The sequence below is a fragment of the Cyprinus carpio genome, chromosome B10 (assembly GCF_018340385.1).
Source record: "Cyprinus carpio isolate SPL01 chromosome B10, ASM1834038v1, whole genome shotgun sequence".
Classification (NCBI taxonomy): domain Eukaryota; kingdom Metazoa; phylum Chordata; class Actinopteri; order Cypriniformes; family Cyprinidae; genus Cyprinus; species Cyprinus carpio.
Genome location: NC_056606.1, coordinates 24,334,713 through 24,354,020, shown reverse-complemented (window position 1 = coordinate 24,354,020; position 19,308 = coordinate 24,334,713). Strand labels below are relative to the sequence as shown.

Below are 19,308 nucleotides of genomic sequence, written 5' to 3'. Positions count from 1 at the left end.
CCACTGCGTTCCTCACAGCAACAACAAGACACAACACCACACCCCCGTCACCACCCACCAACTCCAACAACTCTCTCTCCTTCTCACCACCCACACACAACCACCACACCCACACACACCCAACACCACAACACCCAACAACCCCCACACACTGACACACACAACAAACAAAAAACGACTCTCACACAACACACACACCACACACACCCACACGACTCACGCTGTGCTTGTTTCTTCTTTCCCTTCTGACCATGGAGCCTTCCAACTTTTTTCTCTGTACCACACAGATGAAGATGACGAGTCCGCTTTGTATTCACCTTCACACACACACACACACACACACACATTGCTGAAGCAAATATTATAGTGTTAGTTGCTCTGCCATCATCAGTTTCAGATTGACTATAAAATGGCACCCATTGAAGCAACTGGAGGCGAGATTTTTAGACCCGCCATTTTTTCCCTGTCTAATGAAGAAGCGATAGTTTCGGACTAAATTTATGTATATGTTTGTATATTAACTGTTGTGTTATATGTGATATATCATTCTAATATTTTCTATACTGCAGACGCAAACATTCATATGATGTTGGGTGGCGTGGTAACTGACCGTTCGAGCGAGAATTGCACTCAATTTCCCCCATCATCCTCTCCTCTACCCCTCCTTCCCTCCTCCCTCTCCTCGCGCCGCCTCCTTCCTCCTCTCCTCTCCGCCTCCCTTGCTTGTGTGGGCCACGACAACGTGCAGGAAAACCGGTGCTCCAGCTTTTTCGTCCTGGCAGCACAACACACCCACACAGTCTAATAGAAAAAGTCATACAAATTTACTTGGTTAGCATAAATATTAGGACACCATAATATTACACAAAATATTTTACTAAAGTGTAATAAAAAATACTATGTATAGATTAGGGATAAACCATTTCTTCTCCTATGTAATTTCTCTGCCGCCGATATCCCAGAATGAAATATGCCAATACAATCTGACAAGCAGATTATTCAGTAATGATATATCCTGCCTCATATCCGTTACCGATAGTCAATTTTATTGGTGTTCCAGAATGATATCTAGCCAATACTGACAGCAGAATTATTCAGAAATGATATACTGCTCCATACGTGACCGCATAAGTCGATTATCCAGAATATCTGCCGATACAGACAGCTGTATATTTTGAATGATATCTGCCGATACAGTTACCGATAGTCAATTATCCAGAATGATATCTGTCGATACTGACAGCAGATTTATTTAGAATCGATATCTGCTCATATCGTTACCGATAGCTCAATTATCCAGAAGATGATATATCTGCCGATACAGTTTTACTCTGCCGATAAAGTCGCTGATTATCCAGAATGATATCTCTGGGCCGATACAGTTCCGATAGTCGATTATTATCCAGACATGATATCTGCCGAATACAGTTTTACCGATATTCGATTATCCAAAATGATATCTGCCGATACAGTTACCGATAGTCGATTATCCAGAAATGATATCGCCCGATAGTTACCGATAGTCGATTATCCAAAATGATATCTGCCGATACAGTTACCGATAGTCGATTATCCAGAATGATATCTGCCGATACAGTTACCGATAGTCAATTATCCAGAATGATATCTGCCGATACAGTTACCGATAGTCGATTATCCAAAAATGATATCTGCCGATACAGTTTACCGATAGTCGATTTATCCAGAATGATATCTGCCGATAGTTACCGATAGTCAATTATCCAGAATGATATCTGCTCCGATACAGTTTACCGATAGTCATTATTATCCAAAATGATATCTGCCGATACAGTTTACCGATAGTCGATTATCCAGAATGATATCTGCTCCGATAGTTACCGATAGTCGATTTAATCCAGAATGATATCTGCCGATAGTTACCGTAGTCGATTATCCAAAATGATATCTGCCCGATACAGTTACCGATAGTCGATTATCCAGAAATGATATCTGCCGATACAGTTTACCGATAGTCGATTATCCAGCATTGATATCCAGAATGATAAGTTACCGATAGTCGATTATCCAGAATGATATCTGCCGATACAGTTACCGATAGTCGATTATCCAGAATGATATCTGCCGATAGTTACCGATGATAGTCGATATCCATAGGTGGTGATATCTGCGCGATTACAGTTACCGATAGTCGATTAGTGCCAGAAAGATATCTGCCGATACAGTTAACCGATAGTCGATTATCCAGAATGATATATGCACCGATACATTACCGATAGTTCGATTATCCAGAAATGATATCTGCCGATAGTTAGTTACGAGATAGTCAATTATCCAGACTGATATCTGCCGATACAGTTACCCGATAGTCGAGTTATGCGCTTATCTATCCAAAAATGATATCTGCTTACGATACAGTTACCGATAGTCGATTATCCAGAAAGAATGATATCTGCCGATAGTTACCGATAGTCAATTATCCAGAATGATATCTGCCGATACAGTTACCGATAGTCGATTATCCAAAATGATATCTGCCGATACAGTTACCGATAGTCAATTATCCAGAATGATATCTGCCGATAGTTACCGATAGTCGATTATCCAAAATGATATCTGCCGATACAGTTACCGATAGTCGATTATCCAGAATGATATCTGCCGATAGTTACCGATAGTCGATTATCCAGAATGATATCTGCCGATAGTTACCGATAGTCGATTATCCAGAATGATATCTGCCGATACTGACAGCAGATTATTTAGAATGATATCTGCCGATACGGAGAGTAAATTAATTAGAATGATATCTGCTCATATCGTTACAGATGGTCGATTATCCAGATTGATATCTGCCGATACCGAAAGCCAATTATCCAAAATGATATCGTATAGGTTAAAATTTACAACAGCTATCATATTCAACTGCTATTTATTTTCAGATATCATGATTACAATCAAATTAAAAATGGAAATTTCTGTATACAACAGTTGCAACAGTTAATTTTGAGATTTTCTTCACACACAGTATGAGTTGCAGTCTGACACGTTTTTCCGCTGCCTTTTGACTGACAGGATATAATCCATGGCAGATTGTGAAAAAAAAATGCTTTTAAATTTTAAAAATTATTTATTATTTATGTGTGTTTAAATATTTTCAATTAGTTTTAATTGTTTTTTAAATTTTATTTGCAGTTTTAATTTAAAAAAATAATAATTTATTGATTTTAGTACTTAAACTTATTTCATTTTTAGTTTATTTATTTTATCTAATATTTGTTTGATTTTATTGCCATATTTGTGAGCCTGGAGCACAAAAGCAGTCATAAGCAGCATAGGTATATTTGTAGCAATAGCCTACAATACATTGTATGGTGATATTTGATGGTGTATAAATGATGTTGTATAAATCGTAATTTCAAAAAAATGACCCTTAAGACTGGTTTATGGACCAGGGTCACATATATCCAGTAATTCCAAGACTGTATGAATCCTGGTTCTTCACAGTCCTTTAGCTGTTGTGCTAATGAAGACATGTTTTTTTTTGGTTTTTTGGTTTTTTTATTGTTTTTTTTTTCTCATTTTTTTTATTTATTGTGGGGCCAGGTTGAACAGCTAACTTGTTGTGTTGTGATATGTTTTGCCTGTGACGCATCATGGACAACAGTGAAGGACCGCCTACTCACCTGTCAATCAAGCAGTACAACAGGAAAGCTCAGACATACATGCATCTCATTAATCATCAGATGATCATGTGACTGACCTTAGCCACTTTGCGTAGTTTAGCTCCAGCGAGCGCCCCGGCCAGACCTCCATCACCTCCTCCTAACCCTCTTCCTCCTCCTCCTCCTCCTCCTCCTCCTCCTCCTTCCTGAGGGTGGGGGGGCGGGGGGCTGGCGGGCCTCCTCCTGAAGAAAGGAAGTGGTGGTGGAGGGGGGCGAGGCGCGGGGGGTCCTGGAGCGGGTGGAGGTCCGGGGGGAGGAGGCGGTGCAGAGGCAGGGCCAGGAGCGGGAGGAGGACCAGGAGGCGGGGCCGGAGCAACAGACGCCCTTGTCTCTCTCTTCTCCAGTCCGCTCGAATCTCTCTACCTGCCCCCCCCCCGGCCGGAGCAACAGACGCCTGTCTCTCTCTCTCCAGTCGCTCTCTATAATGATTTGTTATTGTTTTAGTTGTTGGTTTAACAGTTGTGCTGGCTCAATATTTTAGTTTATAGTTTGTTATATTTTACTTTTTAGGGTTATTAGATGATTAGTAGGTTCGTTTGAATTGATTTGTTTTGTGAATAATTAATGAAGTAAATCAGGACTGATTTTCATGTCATGATGAAGATGATGGTTGTACCTCCTCTTCTGCTCTATCTCCTCAGCGCTCGGGCCGTTCTGAGGTGGTCGAGGAGGAAGAGGACATGCACCTGTGAACACAAACCAAAAACTCTAAACATACAACTGTTTTTACATGTTTTACGGCGAGGCACTACAGACAAACCAGTGTGTTTTCATGCACTGGTCGCCTTTTGGTCTATTTTGCTTCTAAACATTCTAAATACATATTTTACTGCATTTTATCTATTTGCGTCTGTAGATTTAAATTCCAATCTATATCTTTAAAGATTTTTTTCTCTTACACACACAAGCCTTCATAGTTTTATTCCTCTCTGTATTCTGAAGGTTTGTTGATATGTAACTCACACTGATTTATAGTACATTTTACTCCTAAAAACATGTTTTTTTTTTTTTTTTGAGATATGAGCTGTATCTGGATTATGCATTTAGAGCGTGGTTCGTGTTGATGATGGCGATGTGGGACGTGTCCTCTTTACTGCCGAAGTTCAGACCCCAGACCTGCCGCGCATCACGCCACTGATGGAACGTGGGAGTGGCCTGGTTATATTTGATCCCTCGGACCAGAGGACAGTTAATGACCACCTGAAGAGACACACGGATGACAGACAGGAATCAGATCTTCATCAAACACACACACACACACACACACACACACAACACTCATGGAAATCTGCGGCTCTGGCCATAAAACTAGCAGTGTGCAATCTCAAAGGGCTGGATGAATTGATGAATAAATAGATAAAAATGATATAACCCCAGAGAGACAAACTAATTCATGAATAAATAAATAAAAATATTATACTAAATATTCTCAGAGAGGGAAATGAATGAATGGATGAACAAACAAATAAATAAATAAAATTACATAATCTCTGAGGAACAAAAAAAAATATTGGATATTAACAGATGGACTATATATATATATATATATATCACTAATTAGAAGGACAAATGAATGAATGAATGAATAAGTTAGTCTTAGAGGGATAAACAAACTAACAACAATAAATGTTATATATTTTCAGAAGAACAGAAATGAATGAATGAATAAATAAATAAATAAAATTACATAAACTCTGAGTAACAAACTAATAAGAGAAACAAATAAATATTTTGATATTCACAGATGGACTCAATCAACACAATTCAATCAATCAATCAATCGGATCAAATAAATAAATAATCAAATAAATAAATTAATAAATTAATTAAAATATTAAATAATTAGAGGGACAAATAAATTAATGAATGAATGAACAAATAAGTAAATAATAAATAAATAAATAAACAATATCTAAGAAACAAACAAATAAGTCAATCAATACTGGATATTCTCAGAAAGACCAATAAAGAAAATCAATATATACATATTATATTATGTTTCTTAGAGAAACAAATAACTAAATAAATACATTTTCTCATTTTATTAAGGGGAATAAATAAATAAATAATTTATTTTTATAGAGTATTGACAGAGGTGAATAAATGAATGAATTAATGAATTAATAATTAAATATTTATAACTAAATAAATAAATGTAAAAAAATAATTTGTAAAAAGTTTTTATATTTTTTTTTTCACAATTCTCGCACCATTCTCAGGGATGTAGACTCCACTCATAATTATGTTTTCCTCTCTGACACTGAGGTCTGAATCTGTTGAACGCAGTGGAATGACCGGCTGATGTATTGTCCAGTGTTTGTGGTGTTGTGCAGAAGATGGCAGTGAACCGCCACACTGACATGATTTACAGGAAACGAAAGACAATTCAAAAAGCTGTGAGACTGAAACGTCTCTGAGATAAACCACTGAGATATGTGGCTGCTGGAACGACACATAACACGGCACTTTCCCATGATGCCCAGCACGCACACTCACAGCAATGACAACATCCTTCACACACACACACACACACACACACACACACACACACACACACACACACACACACACACACACTTCCTCCTACATCATGCTGTGGCTTCACACATACACACACACACACACACACACACACACACACACACACACACACACACACACACACACACACACACACACACACACACACACACAAACTAAACTTCTTGTCTAACCTTGTCTCACACATTAAAAACAGTTTTTAATGGCATAAGTCAGAGTTACCTGCTGATCGGCCTGTTGTTTGCGTCCCACCACCCTGAAGCTGTTGTTACTGGGGTTCTGGAAGATGTGAACCCTGCTGATGGCCTGAGCGCCAGAACCGGCCGGTAACCAGCGCTTACTGCCATCGTCATACATCATGACGGTGGCCCGCGCCTGACAGATGCTTTGTTCACTGCAAAACATGAAAATCACACACCGTACAGAGACTTCAGTCAGCAAACCTGCAGCTGTGCTTTTCAGTAAAACATGCCAGACAGAATCAACCTGACGACATTAGTTGCACACGGCAAACAGTGATGCTCTTCCTCAGTATTTATGAATATTTAAGATTTCATAAATTAAGATACATTTACTGGAGATACACAGTGGCTTAAAATATGAGGTCTGATTTTCTGAGAAACTGATCAAAATTAAGTTAGCTTATGATTAAAACAAGAACAAATAACTGTCATTGGGAACAAAAGCAAAGCAAGATAATACTTAAAAACACTAAACTTTTAAAACCCATCAGATAACTCTTAAAACTGTCTGATAACACTTAAAACACTTAAAAACTGTCTGATAACACTTAAAAACACTTAAAAGAACTAAAACTGTCTGATAACACTTAAAAACACTTAAAAGAACTAAAATTGTCTGATAACACTTAAAAAAACTTAAAACACTTAAAAGAACTAAAACTGTCTGATAACACTTAAAAACACTTAAAAGAGCTAAAACTGTCTGATAACACTTAAGAACACTTAAAAGAACTAAAACTGTCTGATAACACTTAAGAACAATAAAAGAACTAAAACGGTCTGATAACATTTAAAACACTTAAAAGAACCAAAACTCTCTGATAACACTTAAAAACACTTAAAAGAACTAAAACTGTCTGATAACACTTAAGAACACTTAAAAGAACTAAAACTGTCTGATAACACTTAAGAACACTTAAAAGAACTAAAACTGTCTGATAACACTTAAAAACACTTAAAAGAACTAAAACGGTCTGATAACACTTAAAACACTTAAAAGAACCAAAACTCTCTGATAACACTTAAAAACACTTAAAAGAACTAAAACTGTCTGATAACACTTAAGAACACTTAAAAGAACTAAAACTGTCTGATAACACTTAAAAACACTTAAAAGAACTAAAACGGTCTGATAACACTTAAAAACACTTAAAACACTTAAAAGAACTAAAACTGTCTGATAACGCTTAAAAACACTTAAAAGAACTAAAACTGTCTGATAACACTTAAAAACACTTAAAACACTTAAAAGAACTAAAACTATCTGATAACACTTAAAAACACTTAAAACACTTAAAAGAACTAAAACTATCTGATAACACTTAAAAACACTTAAAATAACTAAAACTGTCTGATAACGCTTAGAAACACTTAAAACGGTCTGATAAGGCTTAAAAACACTTAAAAACATTCAAAACTGTCTGATAAGGTTTAAAAACACTTACAACACTTAAAACTGTCTGATAACATTTAAAACACTTAAAATGGTCTTATAACACTTAAAACTGTCTGATAACAATTAAAAACACTTAGAAACACTTAAACACGGTCTGATAATGCTTAAAAACTGTCTGATAGCACTTAAAAACACTTAAAGCAACACTTAAAAACAGTCTGATAATGCTTAAAAAACGTTTTGATAGCAATTAAAAAGCACTTAAAGTAACACTTAAAATTGGCTGATAACACGTACAAATGCAGTGTTAAAACATGTTCCACTTAATATCAAAGTACTTTATAAAATTTGATTTTTCACAAAAGCACCCACAAATGCAGCAGAAATCACCAGGTTCATATTTTGCACCAGCTGTAATTCTGACAATGAAATCAGGATCAGGCATCAAATATTGTCATACATGTGAAAATATAAGCAAATAGTTGTAATCTGGCTCAGATTCAGACAGGGATCATGAGTTTGTGGTGTTTTTCTGCTGATTAAGGGGCTTCTTCACTACACAAACGAAATGTGTCATATGTTGTAAAAAAAGAAAAAGTGTGACATGAAAGAACAAAACAGCCGCTATTTTTAGAATCAGCAGCTTAGAATTAGTCAGAAACAAGTACACCGATAAAAAAGATTTTGTGGTGAAGTAAATACTACATAAAAACAAATGTAATTTCTACATTAAATAATTTAGTTCAGGCAAGAATTTAAGGAAATAAAGTAAATTCTATATTAGTACTCAATTTAAGCTTGTAGAAATTAAAGTTTGAACTTATAAGTATAGTTTACTTGGAATTGTTTGTTAGGATAGCAAACAAGGAAATATCAAAGTTATGATCCCGTGTTTCCCATCATGCACTGGGGCATGAATAATTAAAAAGGTTTCATTTGTCACTGTTTAATGATTGCTTTTGCTGTTACTGTTTTCTTACATCTTTCTATTCAAAATGACCCATGCATTCATACTCAAACACTCTCCACTGATTGTTACCATCACTGTGTATAGTGTACCAAGTATTGAGGTCTCTGTTTATTTGGGTCTTAATTATATTGAGAGGACATATATTATCTTAAAAGGATAACAAGCTGTCTACTTGCATATTTGTAAGTGAACCACATGTTTTAATAACATGTTTTTTCCCAGTGCTACATTGCTACTGAAATGTTTTATTAATTTACAATTTCCCTTTTAACTAAACAAATAAAAATTTTTTTTTTTAAATAATAATGAATGAGGCATTTAAGAATGCTTAGGTTTATTGGAAAATGACAAAAGTACTGATGAAAGGCATTAAAAAAAGTTATTTTACAAGTCTTTATTAAAAAATACTTCTGCTTAAGATAACAACTTTACCACAGTTTCATATATACAGTTTTTTTCTGCATCTGAGGTGTGACAGCTGATTGTCAAAAAACAAGACATGAAAATAGCATTATGTTCCACATATAGAATCACACACGCTTTGAGCACACGCATGCGCTGTGACACACTGATATTGTGCAGCAGAATGGTGTGTGTGTGTGTGTGTGCGCGAGAGGATGTGGGAAACATTGTCTATCCTCCTGTGCAACACTCTCAGTTAAAAAGCGTGACACAATACTTGACTTCCGCTCAAATACAACAGCTTCATCTCCGATCATTTACTAAAAAAATCAATCACCACAATCACTCCGACATCTGACTGAGAGTCATTCCAGTTCCAGAAAAGATGCACAAACATCCACTGATTCAAACACACTGAGACTCAAGCGTGGCGTTTGTGAAGAGAAAACATCCATGATGTTTTGTTTTTGGGGTCACTGTACGTTATGAAGTTCTGAACACGACTGAAGGCTGAACACGAGTTTTATATGTGTTGAGAAGTGGAAGTGAGAGCAATAAGAGACAGCAAGAGGAAGCAGAAGAGCAGAAGTGCAGCTGAATGGAGGACTGAGTCATGCATTGACCTGTCGCTCTGATCAGAGGTGAGAAGACAGAAAGACAATCAGTCACACTGAACCTGGCGCACACCATCGCACATCACTTACCAGATGACAGGAAACGCTCTGACACAGTTCTCTCAAAGTGATGAACAAACACTCTTTCAGATTATCTGTTCTTTAATAAGGTTCTCAAAACATTGGCACAAAAACTTTTTGTTTTGTTTTTGTTTACATAATACATGTATGTGTACTGTGTACATTTATCTATATATAAAGACACATGTATACATGTATATATTTACATTCATATAATTTATATTATATATAAATATATTTAATATATAAACGTAACATTTTTCTTAAATATATACATGCATGTGTATACATGCAGTACACACACATATATTATGTAAACAAAAATGCGGATGCGATTAATTGCGATTAATCATTTGAAATAACTAATATCTGTGTCCCTGCAGCACAGAAGCAGTCATCAGTAGCACAGGTATATTTGTAGCAATAGACAACAATATATTGTGTGTGTCAAAATTATACATTTTTCTCTTTTATGCCAAAAATCATTAGGATATTAAGTAAAGATCATGTTCCATGAAGATAGTTTGTAAATCTCCTACCATAAATATATCAAAACTTAATTTTTGATTAGTAATATGCATTGCTAAGAACTTCATTTGAAAACTTTAAAGATGATTTTTCTCAATATTTAGATTTTTTTGCACCCTCAGATTCCAGATTTTCAAATAGTTGTATCTCAGACAAATATGACAAAAATGCTGCATAAATCTCAATTTTTAGTGAATAGTTATAGTTGACTGTTCATCTACTGTTTTTTAAACGTTACAGCTTGTTTCAGAACATTTAAAAGTAATGTTCCCACAACTTGTTTCTTTACCAAATGATAAAATCAAATGTTTCCTTAACGTTCACAATAACCAAGAAAAAACAGCATCCAGTTTTCTCGTCATGATGTGTTAAAAGGTTACAAAAAACATTTCATCAAGTTCAAATAACATCAAAAGGACATTCTAAGAATGCTGACCGCAGGATGTTTTCTCTCAACATTATGAGAACTTTTAAAAAGCGTTAGTGAAAGTTATGAGAAGTTTCTCTGTTAGCTGGATAAATACTCTAGACTTCCTGATCACACGTTCCTTCACTGGGTTTCTCTTGGATTCCTGAATCCTAAACTCTGCCTCAGATTATTTATTAAAGTTTATGCAAACGGAATGAACGCTGCTTTGACGAGATCAGAGATCAGCAGTGTTTTTCTGTCTGAGACAGTGAAAAGGTAAAGAGGAAGCGTCTGATGGCTGACTGTAAACCTCACACTCATCTACAGACAGATTCAAACTATACTCCCTGATGAACAAACACTGACTGAACACACTTCACATGATCAATACACTCAAACACAGATGAGGACGTGGACTTCTATAGCTAGTTATTAATACCTCTAACCTCCACACATTAACCCTAACGGAAAACTTCCTGCATTTTTACAACTCAAAAAAGTCACAAATGAGGACGTCAGGTTTAACTCACTTCTGGGTATATGATACAAACGTACTGTGATCAGATCAGATCAGATGGTAATATCAAGGCACTCTGACATATATCATGTTACTGAGGGTTTACCATACTCACGTAATCCAAGATACTTCCTTCCTTTGATGTTACCACGGTACAATGCCCAAAAAGACACGCTAGAAACTTCTCTTTCTTTAAAACTGTTGCCTTTCACTTGCTTAGTTGGCTTTAAAATACTTTTTTTTATTAATATTCAGTATTATTATTGATTTGATGGCACTGAAACTATCAGATGAGAATAAAACTTGAAATTAATTGATTTGAATAATGACAGTAAAATTTAGGTTGTAAAAACGAAATGTTTCCAGTTTTCTTGTACCGATTAGACATTCCTTACAACATTCTACTAAGCATTATTTTACTCAAAATTACTGCTGTCAAAAATGAAGTGCATCTAAAATAAAAGTTTTTGTTTATATGTGTGTGTCTGCTGTTTATATTTATTATGTATATATAAAAACACACACAGTATATATTTCAGATTATATATTAAATATGTATATATATATAATATATATATATATATATATATATTATGTATACAAATATATACATGTTAATATTTTCAAAATATATACTGAATGTGTATTTATATACACATAAAAAATATACACAGTACACACACATCTATTATGTAAACAAAAACTTTTCTGTATGTGATTAATCATAAAATGTCCAGTTTTCTTATTTTAAGGTTACAAAAAGGCATTTCTTAGAATGTTCATGAAATGCAAATATCATAAGAACAAATATTGATAAGAGAAGACCGTTCCATAAACATAAGAACATTTTGTCTGAACATTTATATAAGGTTTAAAAGCGTTAGTAAAAATTGTGAGAATGTTTCATCACTGATGGATTTTGCAACACTGACTGTTGTTTTCCTGTTTATCACCGTGAGGCTGCTCTGACACAAACTGTACTGTATAAAGCACTACAGAAATAAATGTGACTTATGTTAGAGATTATTATTATATGTGTGTGTGTGTGTGTGTGTGTGTGTGTGTGTGTGTGTGTGTGTGTGTGTGTGTGTGTGTGTGTTCAGAGTCATCTTTCACACAATCAGATGGTAAACTAGCAGGAAGAACAGAGTTAACTAGTTCACTCGAGTGTGAGTTTGCTGCTTCACTTCCTCAATGATGGAGAATGAAGCAGGAAGCAGATGAAAGTAAAATTAAATGTTTCACTATCACTGAGATGAACTCACTCACAGATTGCTGAATTCGAAAGTGCATCCGCATGAGATCACTTAAATACAATTACACTTCTGCCCCATCAGTTTTATAAGTCACATTCTTCGTCCCTGAACTCCTCACGATTGTGAAGATGAAGAACTGAACGAACGATGCTTATCTGAAAAGCTCCTCAGTCTTGAGTTACAGTGAAAACACGAAACATCTGCGCTGAAACTTTGAAAGCAATCGCTGATGTGAGAAGAAACATCTCCAAATGAACGCCTGAAGTTTCTTCTGTAGTTCACATGTACTGAATCGACTCATATTTACAGTCAACAGGTCTATGACAGTCTGAAGAGTTAATACAACTCACACGGAGTTTAAGAGACAGAACTTGAGTGAAATATGCTGTAGTTTTGACTCACCTCATTTCTGATGGAGCTCGATCTCACCCGCGCTGCTGATGAAGATACAGAGAGAGACACTCAACATCCGCTCGACATCAAACATTTCCTGGTTTAAAAGAGGGAAACGCAATCAAACACACTGCGTGAACAGCGGAACGATAACGAATCATCTGAGAGGAGACGGAAGAACTGACTGACAAGAGTGACATCTCCAGAGGTCCAGCCTCAGCTTCTGCGCGCTCTGGATGCTGGACACTCACTCACACATGGACACTGACACACACACACACACACACACACACACACACACACACACACACACACACACACACACACACACACACACACACTTATTTTTGCTAACATATGAGAGCGTTACTTTTGAATGTTCTCTGAAAATCATTAGACGAGCGTCCAACTAAAATATTTCAGAAACGTTCCATTAACGATGTATGATTAAAGTTTATATGCTAACCCTTTGGGGACATCATTAAAAGATTGATAACTTCGAAAGGAGGTTTTATTACCGTTACTGGAAGAACTTTTGTTCATAGAGAACCTTGCCAGAACGTTCCGAGAATATGGAGATAATAGAATTGTTGCTTAATTCCAAATAAATAGATTATGACAAATAAATGTAAAGATATTAACAATAAAAATAAATAAACTGACATAGAAAAAGATCCACAAATAAATCTACGAGTTTCACAAACAATTAAACTGACAAATAAAATGAGATCTGCAAATAAAAATCATATTCACAAATATATAATTATGTCACAACCACTGGTATTCATTTGTGAATCGCTCGCTCGATTTATTTGTGGATCTCATTCCATTGATTTGTCAATATGTTTAATTTTGCTACATTTATTTGTGGATCATAATTTATTTGGAATTAAGCAACAATTCTATCTCCACGTGAGACCGTTCCCTGTTTTCTGTGAGGTCTGATCAATACTTCTGTCTCTGTTCTGTTAGTCTCAGATGTTGTCTCTGCTGAACTCTTCTGGAGGTGGTGTGTAACTGTCACTAGTTACTGAACAGAGACACGGATCACTTCTAGACATCCAACATTTATAATGCAACCACAAAAATATGCTCTGAGAAGATTTTGAGCTATGAAAACAAGTTTACTTGTTATGTGAATAAACATTCCATTTTAGAATTTCCCGACACGATGGGAAGGTTACTTTTGAGTGTTCATTGAAAGCTCTGAAACTAGTAACATTTAAAACTGTTAGATGAGCGTCCAGCTGAAACATTCAACGAATCAAACATTACATTAACAATATATGAATACCGTCTCTGTGCTAATGTTCAGAGAACACTGAGACCAGATAACTTTTGAAGAACATTCTGATGACGTTTCAGAGGAATGTTTCTTCATAACTTTGAGGAAACCTTCTGAGAACGTTCACTGGTAGCTGGAAAGATTGATCACTAGCAAACTGTATATATATATATATGCCTAAAAACATCGCTGAAGTCGAGTTATTTGTTATTTGTTGAAATGATTCTGACAGAACACACATGATCTACACACGATCCAAACACAAACCAGTCAAAATAAAGCGCGGATAAAGTATAATGTGAACTGATTTATACACATAAAGCATTTGTGCATATAGAGAAAGCAGCAGTGAAGAACAGATAGAGGACACGAGGGAACAGGTGTGGGCGTGTTCTTCGGCTCGCCTGGTTTGCATACGGTGACGTCACACCAGTGATCTGCGAACAGACTAAACTGTAGTCAGCGAGATGTTATAAATAAACAAACTATAAATAAATACATAAAAACACTGGAATGAATGTAAAGATGCTTTAATCGACAGTGTTCGTGCTTTATTTTACTTTTTTAGTGTGACTTTGCGTTTACAAAAGTGTTCTTAAAGGGACAGTTCACCCAACTATGAAAACCCCTCATCATGTACCCACTCTTAAATGATTGCAAACCTGTATGAGTTTGTTTCTTGAGAAGATATTTTGAATAATATGCGTAGCCAAACAGTTGACGGTAGCCATTGACTTCCTTTCAATACACAGAAATCAATGGCTACCACCAGCTGTTTGGTTCCTAACATTCTTCAAATGATCTTTTCATACAGGTTTGGGACAACAAGAGGATGAGTAAACAATGACAGGGTTTTCATTTCAAGTGAACTATCCCTTTAAGCATGAAAATGAGTTTCAACATTGCAGCAAACCTCATATTATGAATGAACTTCACATGTATGCATTATATATTTCTCATCATGTGTGTTATTAAGAAGTAGGCCTGGTGTTTGATTCATTTTACATTTACATTAAGTCATTTAGCAGATGCTTGTCCAAATGGTGCCTGATGGTAAGCAATAGGAGTGATGTAAAATATCATTTCAAAGTCATAAAGTGACCCAGTTTGCACAGATCCACCATACATTCCTCAAAATTGCATTGCCAAAAATCTTGAGATTGGCGAAGCACTGGAAACACTGAAAGAGATCTGTGCTGCAGACTCTTATTGCTGTGTTTGTGTCCAGCAGGTGTGGTTCACATGACGAACAGAGACATTTTCCAGTCAAACGCAGAGCCCTTCTTCATGTCTGAGCAGGCCAGCGCTCAAAGAAACATGCAAATGAGTGTGTAGTCGTGGTGTGGACTGTTTGACGTGTGTCTCCTGTCGGCTGTGTACGGTTCGGCTCACAGAAAGCTCTGCGCATGCACTCTCACGGCACATTTGCATACAGTTACAGCGAGTGTGTGGATGACGGTAATATATCTAGTGTACCTGTGTGTCCTTCACACACAACATGAACACAGCAAGACAGCACTGATGACGTGCTCTCAGTGCATACGTTTGTGCTAGTAACACGGATCACATCAGCCTTCTGCATGAACATAAATAAGGACACAAGAATGCTTTATCTGATTTTAATATTAAATGTGTATCCATTTTGTTGTGTTTTGTCATTTTTATTGTCACAATTGTATTATTTTTTAAATGTCAGTTTTTTCGTTTTCACCTTGAACCCATTTCAGCTAGCATTTTAAGATGTCTATATATATTTTTATTTCAGTTTATTTATCCAGTGTAAATAAATTATCGTCGTTGTTTTTATTTTTAATATTACTATCCAAACATATTTCTAATTAGCCATTTTAGTCATTCAACTTAAACTTATTAAATGTCTATATATTTTTTATATTTATTTTTATTTCACATCAAGATGAAAATTAGAGATGTTGCCTTGGTAACTAGCTTAAATAAAATGTTTAAATTGTTTTAGATTTTTATTTCAGAGTTAACATTCATTTCATATCACTGAGATACAATTACAGATTTTAGTAATATTTTCAATTATTTTTATTTTAAAATGTTCTGTTTTTTATTTTAACATTTGTTATTTTTTAGTCATTTTGTTGTCTTTTTTATGATCGTTATTTTAATATACTTTTTTATTATTTGAGCCTTATGCTTATTTTCCAGTTCAGTGCAATGTTAGTGCTTCAACCTAAACTCATTCCAGTTTGTTTTTTTTAACTCTGTACAGTTTTTACAGTAGGCTATTCTTTTTTATTTCAGTTTTAACTTATTATTATTTTAGTACATCAATTTAAACTAGATGAAAATAAGAGATGTTGCCTTGTTAAATAGCTTAAATAAAATGTTTAAATAGTTTTTTTTTTATATCATTGAGATACGATTACAGATTTTTGTATTATTTTAAAATTGTGTTTTTATTTTAACGTTAGTTATTTTCTTAATTTTTTTTATCATTATTTTTAATATACTTTTTTTTTTTTATTTCAGTGCAATTTTATAGCTTCAACCTAAACTCATTTCAGTTTGTTTTTTAATGTCTTTACAAATTCCATTTCAGCTTTAGATGCCATCATTTCAGCACACTAGCTGAAAGTAAATGAAAACAAGAAATTCAGAGTTCAGGTCTCTGTCCAGTAGCTTGTTTGCACTGTTTTTGTCACAGATGCACTCAACACATTAAAGCACGGCGGGATGCGGTTAGACTGACAGATACTGTAACTGATGGCGAAGCTTTTGACGTGTGAAGAAGAAAAGCACACCTGTTAGGACTATTGAAAGCCGTTCAAGCCCTTCGACCGGGAGGTTAACAGATAGTCAACAGTAAAGCAGTCGATTTGAATTGCCTTTGTCCCAGTTTAGGTGACATAAACCCGACAGACAATCAACTGGAACGTGAAATAAAAGCAACATTTTCCTAGCAGTGCGGCTGAGCTTGCTGTGCCCTTCAGCCCCGGGCCGCCGGAGGACCATTTGCATGGCAGGTCCAGTTAAATGAGGAGACCAGATTCTCTCTACCTGGCATGCAAACCAGCGGAGCAGCAGTTAAAGCACAGGTGTGTCCTCCTCTCTCCAGAGATATGGAAATCATCCGCTCTCAGATTGACTCTCTAGACAGCGAGCCGTAAAGCAGTCTGGAGATGCCTCGCTCGTTCCTGGTCAAGAGAAAGCAGTCGGCCTGCGCTGGATGGCAGTGGAAGGAGCCAGAGCCCAGCTTCAGTCCAAACACAGGTAACAGAACCATCAGAACATCTACAAAACCTGACCGCACTTCTTCTGCGCAACACAAACGGAGAAAAGAGCTCTGTCCAGTGTGGTTTGGCTGCAGGCTCAGAGACCGAGATTCTGATTCACAAGCTTGCGATTCGATTCACTTTGATTCATTTGGACATTAAGGCATTAAATCTCGAAACCGGTACTCTATTAAAGTGATCTGAACAAACATAATTGCAGTATCGTATAATAAAAACATATTATTTAATAAAAATGATTGTGAGAGCATTTTAATAGCATTTTAACTATTTTATAATTAAAGTAATTATTCTATTTGGTAACACTTTATTTTAAGGTGTCCTTACATGTTACATGTAACCCTAACCCTGTAGTTAATTAATATTACTCAGTACTTAAATGTATATTTACACTGTAACAAGGACACCTTAAAATAAAGTGTAACCTTCTATTTTAATATCAAAGAACACGTTCAGTGAAATATCATGAATATAGTGCATATATTGATCATAATGCTCCTCTCTAAAAGCTATTTTTTCAGCTGACTAGAGTTTATAGACATCACATAAATGTGATGTTATTATTGATATGATCAAAATCATGATTCATGATTTGTTTCAGTAAGTTCTGTTTATTTCAACACCTTCTGTTGTTCAGTTTTGTTCTCACATCAGCTGAAAACAGCACTGATCGATTGTTGATATTTCAAAATCAATATTTTGAGAATCAAAATGTGAATCAATTAAAATCAAGAAATCTGCATTTTCAACCCTTTTCTTCAAGATGTCTTCACTTGTGTTTCACAGAAGAAAGAAACGACATGAAGGCAAATGAACGAAGACGCGATGATCGATTTTAAAACATGTACTGGTGTTTATGTAAATATATTCACACATGAATCGCTTTTGTCACTCTGTTGACTGAGACTCTGTGAATAATACGCTCTTCTCACACTCGTCAGCTAACAGAAATTAGTGCTTTATTTCATCAAGAATTGTTCATTTAAACATTTTAGAAATAAAGAAACATTACAAAGGGAAAGAGCTTTTTTTCTCATCTGATTGAAATATATATTAGAAACAAAATAGATTCAAAATCCTCAGAGGTTATACACAGCTTAGATAATTATCATCTTTTATTATACTGGTTTATTTTAGGATTTATTTTGTATATAGTTGTTTTTTTTCATTGTTTTTTTTATTACTATAAAAAAATAAACATAATAATTATTATTTACAACATTATTTTTTTATAAAATAAAATACTATACTGGTTTATTTTGGGGTTCTGGAGGTTTTATTTTGTGTTGTTCTTTTTTATTATTTTATTTTTGTTATTATAAAATAAAGAATGAAAATATAATAATTATTATTGACATTATTATTTATTTTTATAAAACAAACAAAAAATATATTATACTGGTTTATTATAAAATAAAAAACAAAAAAGTAATATTATTATTTGTTTGTTTGTTTTTTACTGTTCTAGTTCATTTTTGGGGGTTCTGAGGTTTTACTATGTACATGGTTGTTATTTTTTCATTATTTATTTTTAAAAAATAAATAATTATTTATAAAAATAGTATATATATATATATATATATATATATATATATATATATATATATATATATATATATACTGTCTATTAATTAATTAATTAATTAATTAATTAATTAATTAATATCTATATCTATATCTATATCTATATATATATATATATATATATAT

The 19,308-nt window shown here is 34.7% G+C and overlaps 1 protein-coding gene across 1 annotated transcript in view; it reads right to left on the bottom strand.

Annotated features, from left to right (window-relative positions):
- LOC122138773 (NHL repeat-containing protein 3-like) overlaps nucleotides 1–19,308 on the bottom strand; it is a 93,420-nt gene that overhangs the window by 38,768 nt on the left and 35,344 nt on the right. The gene's annotated exons all lie outside the window — the stretch shown is intronic.